General features: G+C 40.9%; 1 protein-coding gene across 4 annotated transcripts in view; it reads right to left on the bottom strand.

Moving 5' to 3' along the window:
* The window catches only part of LOC106871365 (uncharacterized), a 50,685-nt gene that overhangs the window by 32,293 nt on the left and 449 nt on the right, over positions 1-17,943 (bottom strand). The window lies entirely within an intron of this gene.

Genomic DNA, 17,943 nt, shown 5'->3' with positions numbered 1-17,943 from the left:
ATACTAGATAAAGACAATGTGCTTCTCTTATGTCAACCAGTCCAGCAGCTTTTTATCAATATCAAAGAAATTGCACCTGTTGACTGGAGCCCCTACAGACATTTAGACAGGTGTGTGTGTGTGTGTCTGTGTTTTGTGTGTGTGCACTTATCGCCCTCTCTTTCACAGCCGAAGCCACACAACATACATCACCCAGTTTCACTATTGCTGTCGTTTATACCAGATGGACTGAAACCCTTCCGACCCATTCTAGCATGGAAGACCCACTTTCACTTCTCAGAATGTATGAGGAGAGATTGTTAGTATGCTTAGAGGCATTTCGTCCAAATTCAACTTTGCCTTTGATCCTTTCGATGTCAATGAAATAAGTACCAGTTACGCACTGGGGATCGATGTAATCAACCAGTCCCCTTGTCTAAAACCTTCAGGCCTTGTACCTATAGTAGCAAATATTATTAAGGCAGAAAGCTGACATAATTGTTAGCAGCATTCCGACTGTCCCCGCGTTCTGAGTTCAAATTCCGCCGAGGTTGACTTTGCCTTTCATCCTTTCAGGGTCAATAAATTAAGTACCAGTGAAACACTGGGTCGATGTAATCAATTAACCCCATCCTCTCAAATTTCAGGCCTATAGTAGAAAGGATTATTATTATTATTATTATTATTATTATTATTATTTGCAGTAAAATACAGACAGCTGGTGGTGTTAGTCACCTGCATCTATTCACACAATACATCTATTTTTATATAGCTTCTCTCTACACAAAGTGTCAATTTTTATTGAACAGTAGTTTCAATGCTAGTTAGTTACAGGTTTCCAGTGGAGCAGGATACAAGTAGGACACATTGCATAAACTATATTGCCATTGTTTAGCACCAAGTCAGCTCCAATCAAGCGGATGTGCGATGAAAAGCCATTCCAGATACATTTCGGTCAACCTTTTGTTGGAATAACAATCACCAATGTGTTTCTTCTAGATAATAGGATATGAATAAGGTGTGATCGGAGAGCGACCTGGTTTCTATTTCTAGCAGGTTGAACAACCTTGTTGAAGCTCCTTCAAATGATACTTTTTTTGTCTTTTACTTGTTTCAGTCATTCGACTGCAGCCATGCTAGGGTACCACCCTGAAGAATTTCTAGTCAAATGAATCACTCTGGTACTCATCTTTTTCTTAAAGCCTGGTACTTTTTCTACAGGTCGCTTTTGCCAAACCACTAAATTTAAGGGATGTAAACACACCAACACTGGTTGTGAAGTGGTGGTAGGACAAACAGGCATAAAAACACATACACATATATATAACAGGCTTCTTCCAGTTTCCATTTACTGAATCCATTCACAAGGCTTTGGTTGGCCCAAGGCTGTCACACAGTGGGACTGAACCTGGGACCACATGGTTGTGAAGCAAGCTTACCATATGGCGTTGCCTACCCTTTTACTTGTTTCAATCATTGGACAGCAGCCATACTGGGTTACATTTATATTCAAGATTGCATTGCACTAGAGTAAGTATGATAATTAGTTTTTCCACTGTGTCAGCTTATACAATTAATTATGTCCACTAATTGTTATATTCACACTATCCTACTTTATAACACATTCCACGATGGAAGAATCTGGAAGATTTGGCTCCCGACCTTGAAATTGAAAGCTATACCAACCATTGAACTGGACGGTGCTACATAGTATCGAAGCTCCTGTCTTCTCCACTTTGAATAAGGATCCAGTATTGTTAACAGTTTGGGTTTTAAGGGTCTATGACTGTCCAATATTCTGCCAAACAACCTCAGAGATTTATGAGACATAGAAGTGGAGGTCTTCAAAGAGCGCGCACACACACACACACATATATATATATACATACACACACAGCAGGCTTCTTACAGTTATTCATCTACCAAATCCACTCACAAGGCTTTTGGTTGGTCTGGAGCTATAGGAGACACTTGACCAATGTGTCATGCAGTGGGACTGAACCTGGAACCATGTGGTTGGGAAGCAAAATTCTTACCATACAGCTACGCCTACCCCACCCAACATCAGAGACTACAAAATCACAGAAAGATTTAAATGTGTTTGAAATGTGTATAACACATACGCTAATTAACTAAACTTTTCCAGATGTAGAGTGTTTTATTTAAAAAATTACCAAGGTGCAGGAGTGGCTGTGTGGTAAGTAGCTTACTTACCGACCACATAGTTCTGGGTTCAGTCCCACTGCGTGGCACCTTGGGCAAGTGTCTTCTACTACAGCCCCGGGCTGACCAAATCCTTGTGAGTGGATTTGGTAGACGGAAACTGAAAGAAGCCCGTCGTATATATGTGTGTGTGTGTGTGTGTATATATACATGTATGTATGTGTGTGTATATGTTTGTGTGTCTGTGTTTGTTCCCCCCACCATTACATACAACCGATGCTGGTGTGTTTACATCCCTGTAACTTAGTGGTTCGGCAAGAGAGGCCGATAGAATAAGTACTAGGCTTCCAAAGAATAAGTCCTGGGGTCGATTTGCTCGACTAAAAGGCGGTGCTCCAGCATGGCCACAGTCAAATGACTGAAACAGGTAAAAGAGTAGAGAGTATAGTGTTGGGTGGACATATGCAGCCATGACAAGACAACAAAGACACGACAGGAAGAAGCTCAACCCTAACCCCTACCCGTTATCGTTGTAGTGACATCTGCCATTCCAAAGTAACTGTCGTCATTGTTGTTGGTAAGGAAAGAAAAGAATGTTATCAGGCCACATCTGAGGTCATGTGACAAAAGGAAAACTGTTTCAGGCTAAGTTTACCTTGGGCAATGAATCATAAGTCACTTTAAAAGTCATTGACAAACAACATTTGTATTTACAGCCATTTTGTCCGTGCTAGCATGGGTTAGATCAGTAATTCTCCACTGGGGTCCACGTAAGGTTTTTGTGGGGGACCATGCAAACAAAGTAGTAAGTTAGGGCCATGCAAGAAAATTAGTGAATTGGGTCCACAGTATTATTTTTTAGGGTATATGCAAAAATTTTACTTTAGATGGACTTTATGCAAAAAACAGCTGGGTTTCTTTCTCTGACATTTTACATATTTCAATCTACAAAAGTTAATGAGTGGAAAAGCAAAATAGGAATTTTGAAAGAAGTTTCTATAAAACTATCTTTTAAATACAAAATGGCTATGGGGGTCCACCAGAATAAAATAGTAATCAAAGGGGTCTAGATAAAAAAAAACCGTTGTGAGCCACTGTTAGATGAATGTATTTTAGGGACTTGTTTTACAGCCTGATTCCCTTCCTGGCGCTAACCTTTATTTCTTTTCTGAGTGGGGGTTATTTTACATATCTCTGAAGGCACAAAAGAGATTTGTTAACAGGAGAAACTGCTTGTAGCTTGTGACAAACACAGAGGGCTTCTATGTCAGAGTGCCACTTATAAAGCACCCGTGCCAGCACCGCGTTAACACACTTGTGCCAGTACCACATTTAAACACTGGTGCCAGTGCCGCATTTAAACACCTGTGCCAGTGCCGCGTTAACACACCTGTGCCAGTTCTGCATTAACACACCAGTACCAGTGCCACGCTAACACACCTGTGTCAGTGCCATGCTAACACACCTGTGCCAGTGCCACGTTAACACACCTGTACCAGTGCTGTGTTTACACACCTGTGCCAGTCTGTGTTAAAACACTCGTGCCAGTGCTGCATTAGCAAAACTGTGCCAGTGTTGCATTGACACACTTGTACCAGTTCTGACCTGTGCCGGTGCCATGTAAAAACACCCATGCTGATGGCATATAAAGAGCACCCGGCACATTCTGTTAAGTGGTTGGCATTAGGAAGGGCATCCAGCCATAGAAACCATGCCACAACAGACAACTGAAGTCTGGACAGCTCCCTGCCAGCCAGCTCCATATCAAACTGTCCAAACCCATGCCATCATAGAAAGTGGACGTTAAATGATGATGACGTTGATGTACACCACCACTACCATCATCATTTTTATACGCTCTTTCCCATTCTTGCATTGGTCAGATGGAATTTGTTGAGGCAGAGTTTTCTTCGCCAGGAAGCCCATGCTCTGCCAATCCTTGCCTGTTTTGAAGCTGGCTGGACATGTTTTCACAGAAGATTGGAAATGAACAACACTGCTTTTATAAAGCTGGTGCTTGTTTACAACCATCACAGGAAATCAAGGCAAAAAGCACAAACATACTGTTGTATAGTGAAACTGTATATCCTTCCCAGTAAAAAGTGGTAGGAGTGGGCCATTACAAATAGACCAGTAGGTGGTCGTCAAGAGAGGGTCGAGAGTCGAAGAGCTGAGAGTCAACAGTTCTAGTCAGTGTCTTGTGGAGCTATCAGCAATAGAAAGACAGAAGTTAGTGTATTACTATTCCGGTACGAAGAGATACAACGGTATCCGATGACTAGTAACTATTGTGGCTACTAATATACAACAGCAACTACAGTACAACAGTAGTCACACATCACACCAGTGGGAGGAACCCACTTTACGATACATACACACACACACATCAACATATATGTATATATATGGGCAGGCTTCTATCAGTTTCTGTCTACTGAGTCCATTCACAAGGCTTTGGTCAGCTGGAGGCTACAGAAGAAGACCACTGTGGAATGGGACTGAACCTGGAACCACGAGGTTGAGAAACAAATCCTTCCCCACAGAGGAATGCGTGTGACATTGTTGCATCATTTTCATCTCTAACTTAACCCTTTGACATTCAGATTACGGTCAAATGTAAAGCTTATTTATTCACATTGTTTTGAATTAATAAGGCATTATCTCACAGCTTTGAGATTACGATGTTGGGATTGTTTATTTTTAGAATGACATTGTAGGGTAGGTGTGAGAGTGTGGATGTGGTCAGTTTTAACATAAAACAAACAGGCAAAATATTTGGGCCAGATATGGCTGGATAAAATGCTAAACGGTTAAATCACCATTATCATCACCACCAACATTAAGTCTTAGAGGACACATTGGATAAAGCAGTCTTGGATACTCTATGACAAGATGGGCCTTTCTGGAATGTCTATGATCAAAGAGTAAACAGGGATGACCTGGGGCTAAACAACACCTGCTACACATTCTCAGATCATATTTGTAACATTTTTCTTTCACTACTTTAATCTGTGACTGCAGCACTTCCACCACTCTCCAGCATCACTCATCATTATCAACGATTAATTATTTGAGCTAATGAAAGAGAGAGGGAAGGAGAGAGAGCCCATAGTCGTTTGAATGGTTATAAACAGCATCTAAATCTCCCTTAAATGATAACCTATAATCCTAAAGAGAGGACACAGTGGGTAATGAAGTTGTAGATACACAAAGAAAACAAAAAAAAAGATTAAAAGACGGGATAGGCATGTCAGGAATGTCTTCCATCATAGACTTGCTCAGTCAGGGTCGACTTAATGCAAACTGTGTGAAAAACACATGAAATAAGCCTAGTTGGAACATTTGGTCTCCCAAACTTGCTCCATATGTTTGTTGATTTGTTTATGCCCCGTTAACTTAGCAGTCTGATAAAAATAACCAATAAAAAAAGTAAGTACTGGGTCAAGTTGTTCAATTAATACCATTCAAGGCTGTGCCCCAGCATGGCCACAGCAGTTCAATGACTGAAACCAGTAAAAGATACGAGGCATGTGTGCCTGTGTCTTGCATGGAAAGCTGCAGGTTTTGGTGAGGAAGCCGAGAGTTTTGCTTTCAAAGAAATATGTTCCGTCGCATTTGTTCCACACACACAGTCCCTCAGCATCCGCACCAACATCACATGAACGGAGGGATGGGATGGGCTGCTGCAAATCAAATATGCAATGTAGTATCCTTTGTCTTCAACTTGTTTCAGGAATTTGACTGTGACCATGCTGGGGCACTGCCACGAAGGATTTTTTTGTAGAACATATCGACCCCAGGAGTTTTTTTTTTTAAAAAAGGAAAGAAAAACGCCTGGTACTTATTTATTCCATTGGTTTCTTTTGCCGATCTGCTAAGTTGCAGGCACATAAACACACCAACACTGCTTGTCAAGCGGTGGTAGGAGACAAACACAGACACAACCACACACACTTTTTTCTTTGTTTCAGTCAAGAGACTGTGGTCATACTGGGGCACCACCTTGAAAAATGTTAGTCAAACGAATGGACCACAGTACTTATTCTATCTGTCACTTCCACCCAACCGCTAAGTCACAGGAACATAAACACACACACGATGGGCTTCGTTCAGTTTCCATCTACCAAATCCACTCACAAGGCTTTTGGTCAGCCGAAGGCTGCAATAGAAGACACTCGCCCAAGGTGCCACGCGGTGGGACTGAACCTGGCGCCATGTGATTCGGAAGCAGGCTTCTTACCACACAGCTACGCCGGAGCCTATACGAATAAATGAATAAAATATTCCAAAATTGCATTTAGAACTCAATCCATGGCGCCACGTTACCTATTTAGAGAAAGGTATAACATTAGCGATAGAATACACTTCGGCAATTCAGGGGAAATAACTGAAAACAAACAACGAGACTAAATGGAAAACGTAATTTCTTCTATTCACATATTTTTTAAAATCCTTTAATTAACATTATTCTTTAATAATATTATTTTACATATATTAAAAAAATTTTATTTTGTGGCTATTGATAACCAAATGGCTGAAAGAAAGGAAGGAAAAAAAAACATCGAAAAATTGCAGACAGGCAGCAATGGGGGAGAATGTTCAATACTAAAGAGTTGCTTCCCTTCTTTTCTTTTATTTACTTGTCATTTGTCTGCGGTCATGCTGGAGCATCACTTTTTGTCGAACAAATCGACCCCAGGACTTATTCTTCGTAAGCCTACTAAATATTCTATGGGTTCTCTTTTGCCGAACCGCTAGGTTACGGGAACGTAAACACACCGACATTGGTTGTCAAGCGATGGGAGGAGGGACAAACACAGACACACGCATACATACATATATGTATATACACAACGGACTTCTTTCAGTTTTTGTCTACCAAATCCACTCACAAGGTTTTGGTTGGCCCGAGGCTATAGTAGAAGACACTTGCCCAAGGTGTCACGCAGTGGGACTGAGCCGAGAACCATGTGGTTGGGAAGCAAGCTTCTTACCACAGTCATGCCAGAGCTGTTTAGGTAACAATAACACAGGGTTCACGTTGAAGTAAAACAACCATGGAAACATCAAGTGGTAGTTGAATACTGTAGTGTATAAGTACCAAATTCAATATAAACATTAGAGCCGACTCAGGACTGGTTCTAGGTGCAGTATAGGTATAAAAAAATGACACAAATGGGGTTTAAAATTTACGACCTGACGAGGGGGTGCTGAAAAGTTCCTGGCTTCAAGGGTATCGCAAAAGGCCTTGTTGGAGGACTTTTACAGGGCTTAGAAAACTGAAGGACCGCTGCGACAAGTGTGTGAATCTGAGAGGGGAATGTGTTGAATAAAATCATAATTAAATGATCCGCCTATATTTTCTTTCACCCAAAGCCAGGAACTTTTCAACACCCCCTCGTGTGTATGTATGCATGTATGTATACATGGTGTGGTTAGTTACTGTCTCCTTCAGTGTGGCTCCTTGTGCACATGTCTTCTACTAAAGCCCCAGGCCCACCTAAGCTTTGTGAGTGGATCAGAGAGAGAGAGAGAGAGAGAGTGGGGGAAGAGAGAGAAATTCACACAGCTGATGGTAAACATATAAGTAGTCACCCAAAGCAGTTAACTGGGCACTCACATTTTTGATTAGTTAAAACAATTAAAATTCCATTCATACTGAAGAAAAAATGTCATTAGCGTGTCAATCCATGCCAAGGGAGACAACTCTGAAACTAATTAACAATCTGGAGTTAGACGATAAAACATGGAGGTGAGAGAATTCAAGATACGTTTCGATGTTTTTAAGGACTTCTCTCCTAAGCAACATCTTAACAGTATATACTATCCCTAAGAAACACTGAGATAATATTAGGGTTTACAATCTAAAAAAAAAAAAAAAAAAAAAAAATCACTGATTAAGCTGTTTTAAATAGTTTCCAAGTTTTGGCACAAGGCCAGCAATTTTGAGGCAGTGGGTAAATGAATTACACTGACCCTCACCACACACACACCCCACCCAGTGCACAGCTGGTGCTTATTGTATCGACCCCGAAGGAATAAAAGGCAAAGCTGAACCCGGTGGCATTTGAATTCAAAACGTAAGATTGAAAGAAATGCTGCTAGGCGTGGCTGTGTGGTAAGTAGCTTGCTTCCCAAACAAATGGTTCTCGGTTCAGTCCCAGTGCGTGGCACTTTGGACAAGTGTATTCTACTATAGCCTCAGGCTGGCCAAAAGGCAAAGTTGACCTTGGTGGAATTTGAACTCAGAACGAAATGTCGCTAAGCATTTTGTCTGGTGTGCTAATAATTCTGCTAGCTCACCACCTTAATGATGATGATGATGATGATAATTGAGATTGCTAAGATGTGGCAGCTACAAGAGTTGAGCATAAAGGTTATCCCTATTGTCATCAGAGCATCAATCTGAAAAAACATCTGGAAACCTTAGAAATACCCTACAATCTAGATGTATTGCAAAAGTTGGCATTACTTGGAACTGCACCAATATTGCATAAAGTACTGTGTCTGAGGGCCTTGTTGTGACTTGACAAACAGTACAAACCCCTGGTAGACACAATATCTTCAATCAACAACCTTACGCTATTATATACTGTGAGATGTCTATAGTAATAATAATAATAATAATCATTTAATGTCTGTTTTCCATGTTGGCATGGGTTGGATGGCATGACTGGAAATTGGCAAGCCAGGAGGCTGCACCAGGCTCCAATCTGATCTGGCAATGTTTCTACGACTGGATGCCCTTCCTAATGCCAACCACTCCGAGAGTGTAGGGGGTGCTTTTTAAGTGCCACTGGCACGGGAGCCAGCCAGGCAGTACTGGCGTCAGCCATGTTTGGATGGTGTTTTTTAGGTGCCATTGGCATGGGAGCCAGTCAGGGCGGGGGATTGGGCTGGTATGGGAAGCCAGTCAGGTGGCACTGGCAACGACCCACACATGAATGCTGCTTATTGCATGCCACCAGCATGGGAGTCAGTCAGTCAGTCAGCCACAACTACAATTTCCATTTGATTGTGATTTGAGTAATAATAATAATCCTTTCTATTATAGGCACAAGGCCTGAAATTTTAGGGGAAGGGAGTTTGTCAATTATTTCAACTCCAGTATTTGATTGGTATTTATTTTATTGACCCCCACCCCACAAAAGGATGAAAGGCAAATTCAGCCCTGGTGAGATTTGAACCCAGAACATTTAAGTTGGAAGAAATGTTGCATTTTGTCCCGTCTGGCATGTGAAAAAACATTCGAGTGAGGTCATTGCCACTGCCACTGGACTGGCTCCTGTGCAGGTGGCATGTAAAAAACACCACATGAGTGTGGCCGTTGCCAGTACCGCCTAACTGGCCCTCATGCCGGTAGCATGTAAAAGCACCCACTACACTCTCGGAGTGGTTGGCATTAGGAAGGGCATCCAGCTGTAGGAACATTGCCAGATCAGACTGGAGCCTGGTGTAGCCATCTGGTTCGCCAGTCCTCAGTCAAATCGTCCAACCCATGATAGCATAGAAAGCAGACGTTAAACAATGATGATGGTGATGATGTTAATGATTCTAACAGCCTGCACCAAACTTCACTGTCTCCTTCAGCAAGGTTTTTATGGCATGATTCCCTTCCTAATGTCAACCACTTTATGAAGTGGACTGGGTGCTTTTTACCTGGTACTCGGCACCAGCGAGGTCTGATTAGTTCTAATAACTGACTTTTGGGGTTTAAGACCCAAAAGAAATGACCTCAAATTCCAAAATAATTGGAAATTTTCCTAAGTAAAGAAATCTTGATGCTTAGCAAGCAAAGCAACAAACTCCTGTCTGATTGATTTATAAACATAAATGATTTGCTACAAAAATATACTGACATATATTAAACATTATGATTGAGACATGACAGCTGTATACCCCACCCCCTGAACTTGTCCCTCTACACCTCTAATCTCTTGTCAATTAGCACAGTCATCACCACCCTCACTACTACCACTACTCCTCCTCCCCCCTGCTGAAAGAGGGGTTTTTGTCCTGCAATTTACTTGGTGACTGTCAGTGTTGGTGTCACGTAAAAACACTGTTGCTGGCATAATGTAAAAGTCACCGTTGCTGGTTCAACCCCGAAAGGATGAAAAGTGAAAGATGACTTTAATGGAATTTGAACTCAGAATGTTTTTACAGACAAAATACCGCTAAGCATTTCGCCTGGCATGCTAACAGTTCTGCCAGCTCGTCACCTTAATAATAATAATAATATCAATAATAATGATTCAACTTTTGGCACAAGGCCAGCAAGTTTGGGGCAGTGAGTGAGTCAATTACATCAACCTCAGTGTGTAACTGGTACTTGTTTTATCGACCCCAGAAGGATAAAAGGCAAAGTCAACCACAGTGGATTTTGAACTCAGAACAAAGATGGGCAAAATGCTCAGCAGCATTTTGCCCGGCATGCTAACGATTCTGCCAGCTCACCACCATACTACTGCTACTACTAATAATAATAATAATGGTGATTTCAAATTTTTGCCATTAGGCAGCCTAAGGGGAGGAAGTTACATTGACCCCAGTGCGTGACTGGTACTTATTTAATCGACCCTGAAAGGATGAAAGGCAAAGTCGACCTTGGTGGAATTTGAACTCAGAATGTAGCGGCAGACAAAATACCACTAAGCATTTTGCCCAGTGTGCTAATGATTCTGCCAGCTTGCTGCCTTACTACTACTACTACTACTAAATAATAATCCTTTCTACTATAGGTACAAGGCCCGAAATTTCGGGGGATTACATCGACCCCAGTACTCAACTGGTATTTAATTTATCGACCCCAAAAGGATGAAAGACAAAAATCAACCCTGTCAGAATTTGAACTCAGAACAAAGAGAGACAAAATGTTGCTAAGCATTTTCCCCACTGTGCTAACAATTTTGCCAGCTCACCACCCTACTACTACTACTAATAACAACAATAATAATAATAATAATAATAATAATAATAATAATAATAATTATTCTTTTACTTGTTTCAGTCATTTGACTGCGGCCATGCTGGAGCACCGCCTTTAGTCAAGCAAATCAACCCCAGGATTTATTCTTTGTAAGCCTAGTACTTATTCTATCGGTCTCTATTGCCAAACTGCTAAGTGACGGGGAGGTAAACACACCAGCATCGGTTCTCAAGCGATGTTGGGGGGACAAACACAGACACACAAACATATACATATATATATAAATATATACGACAGGCTTCTTTCAGTTTCCGTCTACCAAATCCACTCACAAGGCTTTGGTCGGCCCGAGGCTATAGTAGAAGACACTTACCCAAGGTGCCATGTGGTTTGTAAGCAAGCTACTTACTACACAGCCACTCCTGTGCCTACTTACCACACAAATAATAATAATAATAATAATAATAATTCTTTAAGGTAGCGAGCTGGCAGAAACCTTAGCACTCCGGGCGAAGTGCTTAGCAGCATTTCGTCTGTTGTTATGTTCTGAGTTCAAATTCCACCGAGGTCGACTAAATAAGTACCAGTTATGCACTGGGGTCGATGTAATCGACTTAATCCCTTTGTCTGTCCTTGTTTGTCCCCTCCATATTTAGCCCCCTGTGGGCAATAAAGACATAAATAATAATAGTCATTGAAGGGGCTTTGTTTCATGCTGCTCCAGTCCACTCAGCTGCCAAAAATGAGGTGTACCTGTAATTCAGAAGGGCCAGCCACATCACATTCTGTATCATGCAGAATCTCCCTGAGAACTACATTAAAGGTATGCATATCTGTGGAGTACTCAGCCACTTGTATGTTAATAAGCTGGCTGTTCTGTTGAACAAATTCAACTGGAATATACTTGTCGTTGTAACCGATGAAGTGCCAGTCTATTGAAGGCATGTGGTTTAGTGGTTAGAAGGCTTGGCTCACAAATGTAAGTCTGTAAGTTCAATTCCCAGCAGGGTGTTGTGTCCTTGGTCAAGACACTTTATTTCATGTTGCTCTAGTCCACTCAGTGAGCAAAAATAAGTAGTACCAGTAATTCAAAGGGGCCAGCCTTGTCACACCGAATCTCCCCGAGGACTATGTTAAGGGCACGTGTGTCTGTGGAGTGCTCAGCCACTTGTGTGTTATTTTCACAAACAAGCTGTTTTGTTGATCGGATCAACTAGAACCTCATTGTCATTACCGAAGGAGTGCCAGTCACACTGAATCTCCTTGAGAACTACATTAAGGGTATACATGTATCTGTGGAGCGCTCAGCCACTTGCATGTTAATCTCACGAGCAGGCTGTTCTGTTGATCACATCAACTGGAGCTCTCACTGTCGTATCCAACAGTTTATATGCATGTATATGTATATGCATACATAGCCAAGATGGGCTTCTTTCAGTTTCCACCTACAAAATCCTCTCACAAAGCTTCGTAAATGCGATCATTCACAAGGTCATCAAGAGACGAATGGTCCAATTAAATCCTTTTGATGATAATCCACACCATACTGTAATTCTTGGTAAATTAACATGATGTTCCTCCATAATATGCATACCCTTAGGTCCCCATTGGGGTGGTTGAACCATTTGATTAAACTGTAACGTCATCACCTCAAATAATCTTTGTCAGAAAGTGTGCATTTTCTGAACATCTTGCCAAACTCCACTCTTTGATCTGGATTATCTTCTTTAAGAGGTTGGATTATTCTTGGAATACGACTTTTCCAATGACAGAACTTCAAAATGCAAACTGATGCACGCCTTTGAAATTCCTATCTCGTGGCATTCTTGAAGAATACAGATTTTCTTAAACTCTGGCAGTATGCTTCTAGTGCCCTTTTTTTGCTTTGTGGGGCTCTTCCATATCCATGGTCTTACAGAATATTTCTTGTAGACATCCTAAACAGTTCTATCTTCTTCAAACCAGTGGAGTTGGAGTCAGTAAAACTATACCGACTCTTGACTCTGACTCACAATGTCTTTATTCTTTAATAGAATCCAGTTATAACATATAGGCCGACTCAAAGTACAAGCATATGCTATATGAGATATGTAGACCACAATCACTTAATTACATAAAGAGGAGTCATAGTCGGAGTCAGAGGTGCCAATAGTATAGGAGTCAGAGTCGATGCTTTTTGTTTTGACTCCACAGTCCTGCTTTAAACTCATCTCTAATTTGGATGATACTGAGTCATGTAGGTGGATCTGTTTAAAACTCCCTCCTAAACCCTCTTCTTTGCATTTTTAAACTTCCAGTAGCACTTTAGGACACATTTCTCTTGCACAAGACTTAGTCTGGCTCCCTTCATTATTTTTAACGAGTTAAATCTAAAGAAGAAGAAAAAAAAAATGAAAATTGAGTTCTCAGATGTTGAAGTGCATATGTTCTTTTGGGACCCCTTTTTTTACTCTTTTACTTGTTTCAGTCATTTGACTGTGGTCATGCTGGAGCACCACCTTTAGTCGAGCAAATCAACCCCAGGACTTATTCTTTGTAAGCCTAGTACTTATTCCATCAGTCTCTCTTGCCGAACCATTAAGTTATGGGACGTAAACACACCAGCATCAGTTGTCAAGCGATGTTGGGGAGACAAACACAGACACATACATATATATACACACACACACATACATACATATATGACAGGCTTCTTTCAGTTTCCGTCTACCAAATCCATTCACAAGGCTTTGGTTGGCCCGAAGCTATAGTAGAAGACACTTGCCCAAGGTGCCATGCAGTGGGACTGAACCCGGAACCATGTGGTTGGTAAACAAGCTACTTACCACACAGCCACTCCTACACCTCTGTATACATATACATATATATATGAGTAACAAAGATGTGTAGGTGTCAATTCATTACGGCCGTTTCAAGAGACTCCTTTAATTGATTGATGAAAACCTTACATCAATTTAAAGAAACCGTTCTCGTCAGAGACTTCAAACATAAAGGATACAGTCATTTCCTTAACATATTCACATCAATAATGAAAATATCATGAGTTCCATTATCAATGTGAATCCATTCTGCCACAGATATATCATAAGAAACAATGTACATATTATGAGTTCCATTATTAATGTGAATAAGTTAAGGAAATGGCTGTCCTTTATGTCTGAAGTCTATGCGGTCATCCGACGAGAACGGTTTCTTTCAAGTGATTTATTGTTTTCATTAATCAATTAAAGGAGTTGATTGAAACGGCCGAAATGAATTGACACCTGTACATCTTTGTTACTCATTCATATTCTATTCACCCAACTTGGAATCTGCACTTCATAAATACTATAGAAGGTACCATTACAAAAGGTACATGTCTGAATTACCAAGTGTGGATATCTTCACTTGGCTGGGTTGTGTTGTCTGCACACATGGCAGAAATATCAAGTACAAACACTCCTACACGGAGTCTTGACATTCATCATCATCGTTTAACGTCCGCTTTCCATGCTAGCATGGGTTGGACGATTTGACTGAGGACTGGTGAACCAGATGGCTACACCAGGCTCCAATCTGATTTGGTAGAGTTTCTACAGCTGGATGCCCTTCCTAATGCCAACCACTCCGAGAGTGTAGTGGGTGCTTTTACATGCCACCGGCACGAAGGCCAGTCAGGTGGTACTGGCAACGGCCACGCTCAAAATGGTGTATTTTACGTGCCACCTGCACAAGAGCCAGTCCAGGGGCACTGGCAACGATCTCACTCGAAAGTCTTTACACGTGCCATGGGCACAAGTGCCAGAAAGGTGACGCTGGGCACAGGTGCCATCACGATTTCGCTTTCACTTGCCCCAACAGGTCTTCGCAAGCCGAGTTTTGTGTCCATTTAGTTCGATTTCGATTTCACTTGCCTCAACAGGTCTTCGCAAGTGGAGTTTAGTGTCCAATGAAGGAAAGGTACACATAAGTGGGCTGGCTACACCCCTGGCAGAGGCCTTGCATTTAGGTCTCACTTGCCTTGCCGGGTCTTCTCATGCACAGCATATTTCCAAAGGTCTCGGTCAGAAGTCATCGCTTCGGTGAGGCCCAATGTTCGAAGGTCTTGCCTCATCACCTCATCCCAGGTCTTCCTGGGCCTACCTCTTCCGCAGGTTCCCTCAACTGCTAAGGCATGGCACGTTTTCACACAGCTATCCTATCCATTCTCACTACATGACCATACCAGCGCAATCGTCTCTCTTGCACACCACAACTGATGCTTCGTAAGTTCAACTTTTCTCTCAAGGTACTAATACTCTGTCTAGTATGCACACTGACATTACACATCCATTGGAGCATACTGGCTTCATTCCTTGCGAGCCTACGCATGTCCTCAGCAGTCACAGCCCATGTTTCACTGCCATGTAGCATGGCTGTTCGTACACATGCGTCATACAGTCTGCTTTTTACTCTGAGAGACCCTTTGTCACCAGCAGAGGTAGGAGCTCTCTGAACTTTGCCCTGGCTATTCTTATTCTTGCAGCTACACTTTCAGCGCACCCTCCCCCACTACTAACTTGGTCACCTAGATATCGGAAGCTATCAACTATGTCTAGTTTTTCTCCCTGGAATGTGGCAGAAGTTGTTTTCTGCACATTTACAGTGTTTATAGCTCCTGATATATATAGATAGACAGATACACACACATAAATATACATGACAGGCTTCTTTTTAGTTTCCTGTTACCAGATCCACTCACAAGCTAACTTCTTACAGCACAGCCACATATGTGCATATATATTGATCATCATCATTATCATGTAACGTCCGTATTCCACGCTGGCATGGGTTTGGAGGGTTTAACAGCTCACGAGGCAGAAGACTGCACCAGGCTTCACCGTCTGTTTTGGCAGGGTTTTTTACAGCTGGATGCCTCTCCAAACACTAACCACCTTACGGAGTGGGCCGAGTGGTTTCTACGTGGCACGAACACAACACACATTAAATTCCTGATGAGTTAACAGTGTACTATAGAACATATCTATAGATTTATTAATCAACAGTATTGTATGAACAACTTAATACAAGATGCGTGGGCATTAACATGGGAAACAGCTGTATCCATTTTTCGACTTGTTCTGGAGTCTTCGTCAGCAGCTGTGTACTATCTTTAACTATCCAGAAACACAATGCTTATAAACCTACAAAGAAACAGGATCCCTAAATGTTCATATGTAACATTTTCGTGACAGCGAAATCGATCATTAATTGTTTCGTTTCGTTGCTGTAAAGCACAATCATATATATATATATAGAGAGAGAGAGAGAGGGGGGAACAGGATGGTAAACTGTATTGTGGAATATTCAGTTAAATTTGATTAAACCATATTTTTTTCATCGCCAGTAATTACCGCAATAAAAAGACCACTAAAACTCTCAATGCCGAAACTGTCAGTCACCGAGTCACACCTATTATGTATGAACATATTTTAGTGTAACGTGAAGAAGTTTAGAAGTTTAAGAGTGGACCAGACAAGTCTGTCGAGCGTCGATAAAAGTTCCAGCTGCGAATAAATAAATAAATAAAGGGATTATGATAATGTAAATTATTGAGAATCCAAACGCGTATTCCAAACGCTTTTGTCCTGTTTTTGAACTCATCATAAAAGGAAATATAAATAGATAAATAAACCGAAACATACAGAATCAGATAGAATAGAGTCGCGTTTTTCAATACAGGTTTAAAAATAAAAGCTGTTCTCGGAAAGGAAGTAAATTTAAAAACACTTCACCCTAGAAACACAAATCCATCAAAGGAAAAGGACGATGTTATGAAAACGATAAAGACTTGACTTGCTAGTTTTAAATAAAGATTTGTCACTATTTGATTTTCACTTAACCAACCATAGCCTCCAACGTTCCAGTAGTAATAATGATAATGATTTCAATAATAATAATAACATTGTTAAAAGAAACTTTTTTTAATAGTGTTTAGTGTGGTATGTGCTGTAAGGCAAAGTGTTTTTGTTCTGTTTAGTTTTCTAATTATTTGTTGTTTCCAAACAACAAAATAAAAAATGGTTACAGATATGTCACCGGAACTCGAATAGAATTAGTTGCCTATTTTTTTTTTTTTTTTCATAGAGGAGAGGGGAGAAGAAAAAAAAGAGGGACATTGTTATCCCCATTCCAAAACTCCCGCCACAAAGTTGTGGTAAGCCCTACAATCCATAAAAATAACAAATACATACACACTCGTCGGTTCGTATGAACTATTAAAAAGTAGATGTCAGCGAGTGTGAATATATAAGCTATGCCTAAGGTACGTCATGTTAGCATTTCCATACATATACATCCTTTATTCAACGAAAACAATAAAATATACTAGAAGAGTGAAAACAGTTATATACCCCCACCACCATTTAGACACACACATACATACATACATACATATATATATATATATATATATATATATATATATATATATATATATATATATATATGAAATACACATTGGCACTTATTTGACTTTTCGGCCATCAATAAGTTGGAAAACATCGTACGGCCGCGTCACTCGGGCATAGCTCTCCAAATCCTAATTCGAGGTCATCTCTGTCCCCACCAAATGGGAGATGCCGACTCACTCCATTTCTTCCGATGGAGATTTGCGTTGGTCCCTAAACGCCATTGTCCAGAAAATCACGATTTGCCGAGACTCCTAAATGACAGGTGGTGGAGAAAGATATAAGCGGTGTATGTGCCCAAGCATGGCCACAACCTATAGGCTAATACACGTAAAACACACACACACATATATATATTGTTGAGTATATATACTGATATGGCGTATGTGTGTATATATATATATATATATATACACACACATATATACATATATATACACACAC

The sequence above is a fragment of the Octopus bimaculoides genome, chromosome 26 (genome assembly GCF_046866305.1).
Source record: "Octopus bimaculoides isolate indiv1 chromosome 26, ASM4686630v1, whole genome shotgun sequence".
Classification (NCBI taxonomy): domain Eukaryota; kingdom Metazoa; phylum Mollusca; class Cephalopoda; order Octopoda; family Octopodidae; genus Octopus; species Octopus bimaculoides.
Note: the sequence above shows the minus strand (reverse complement) of the source record. Positions and strands in the feature narration are given on the sequence as shown.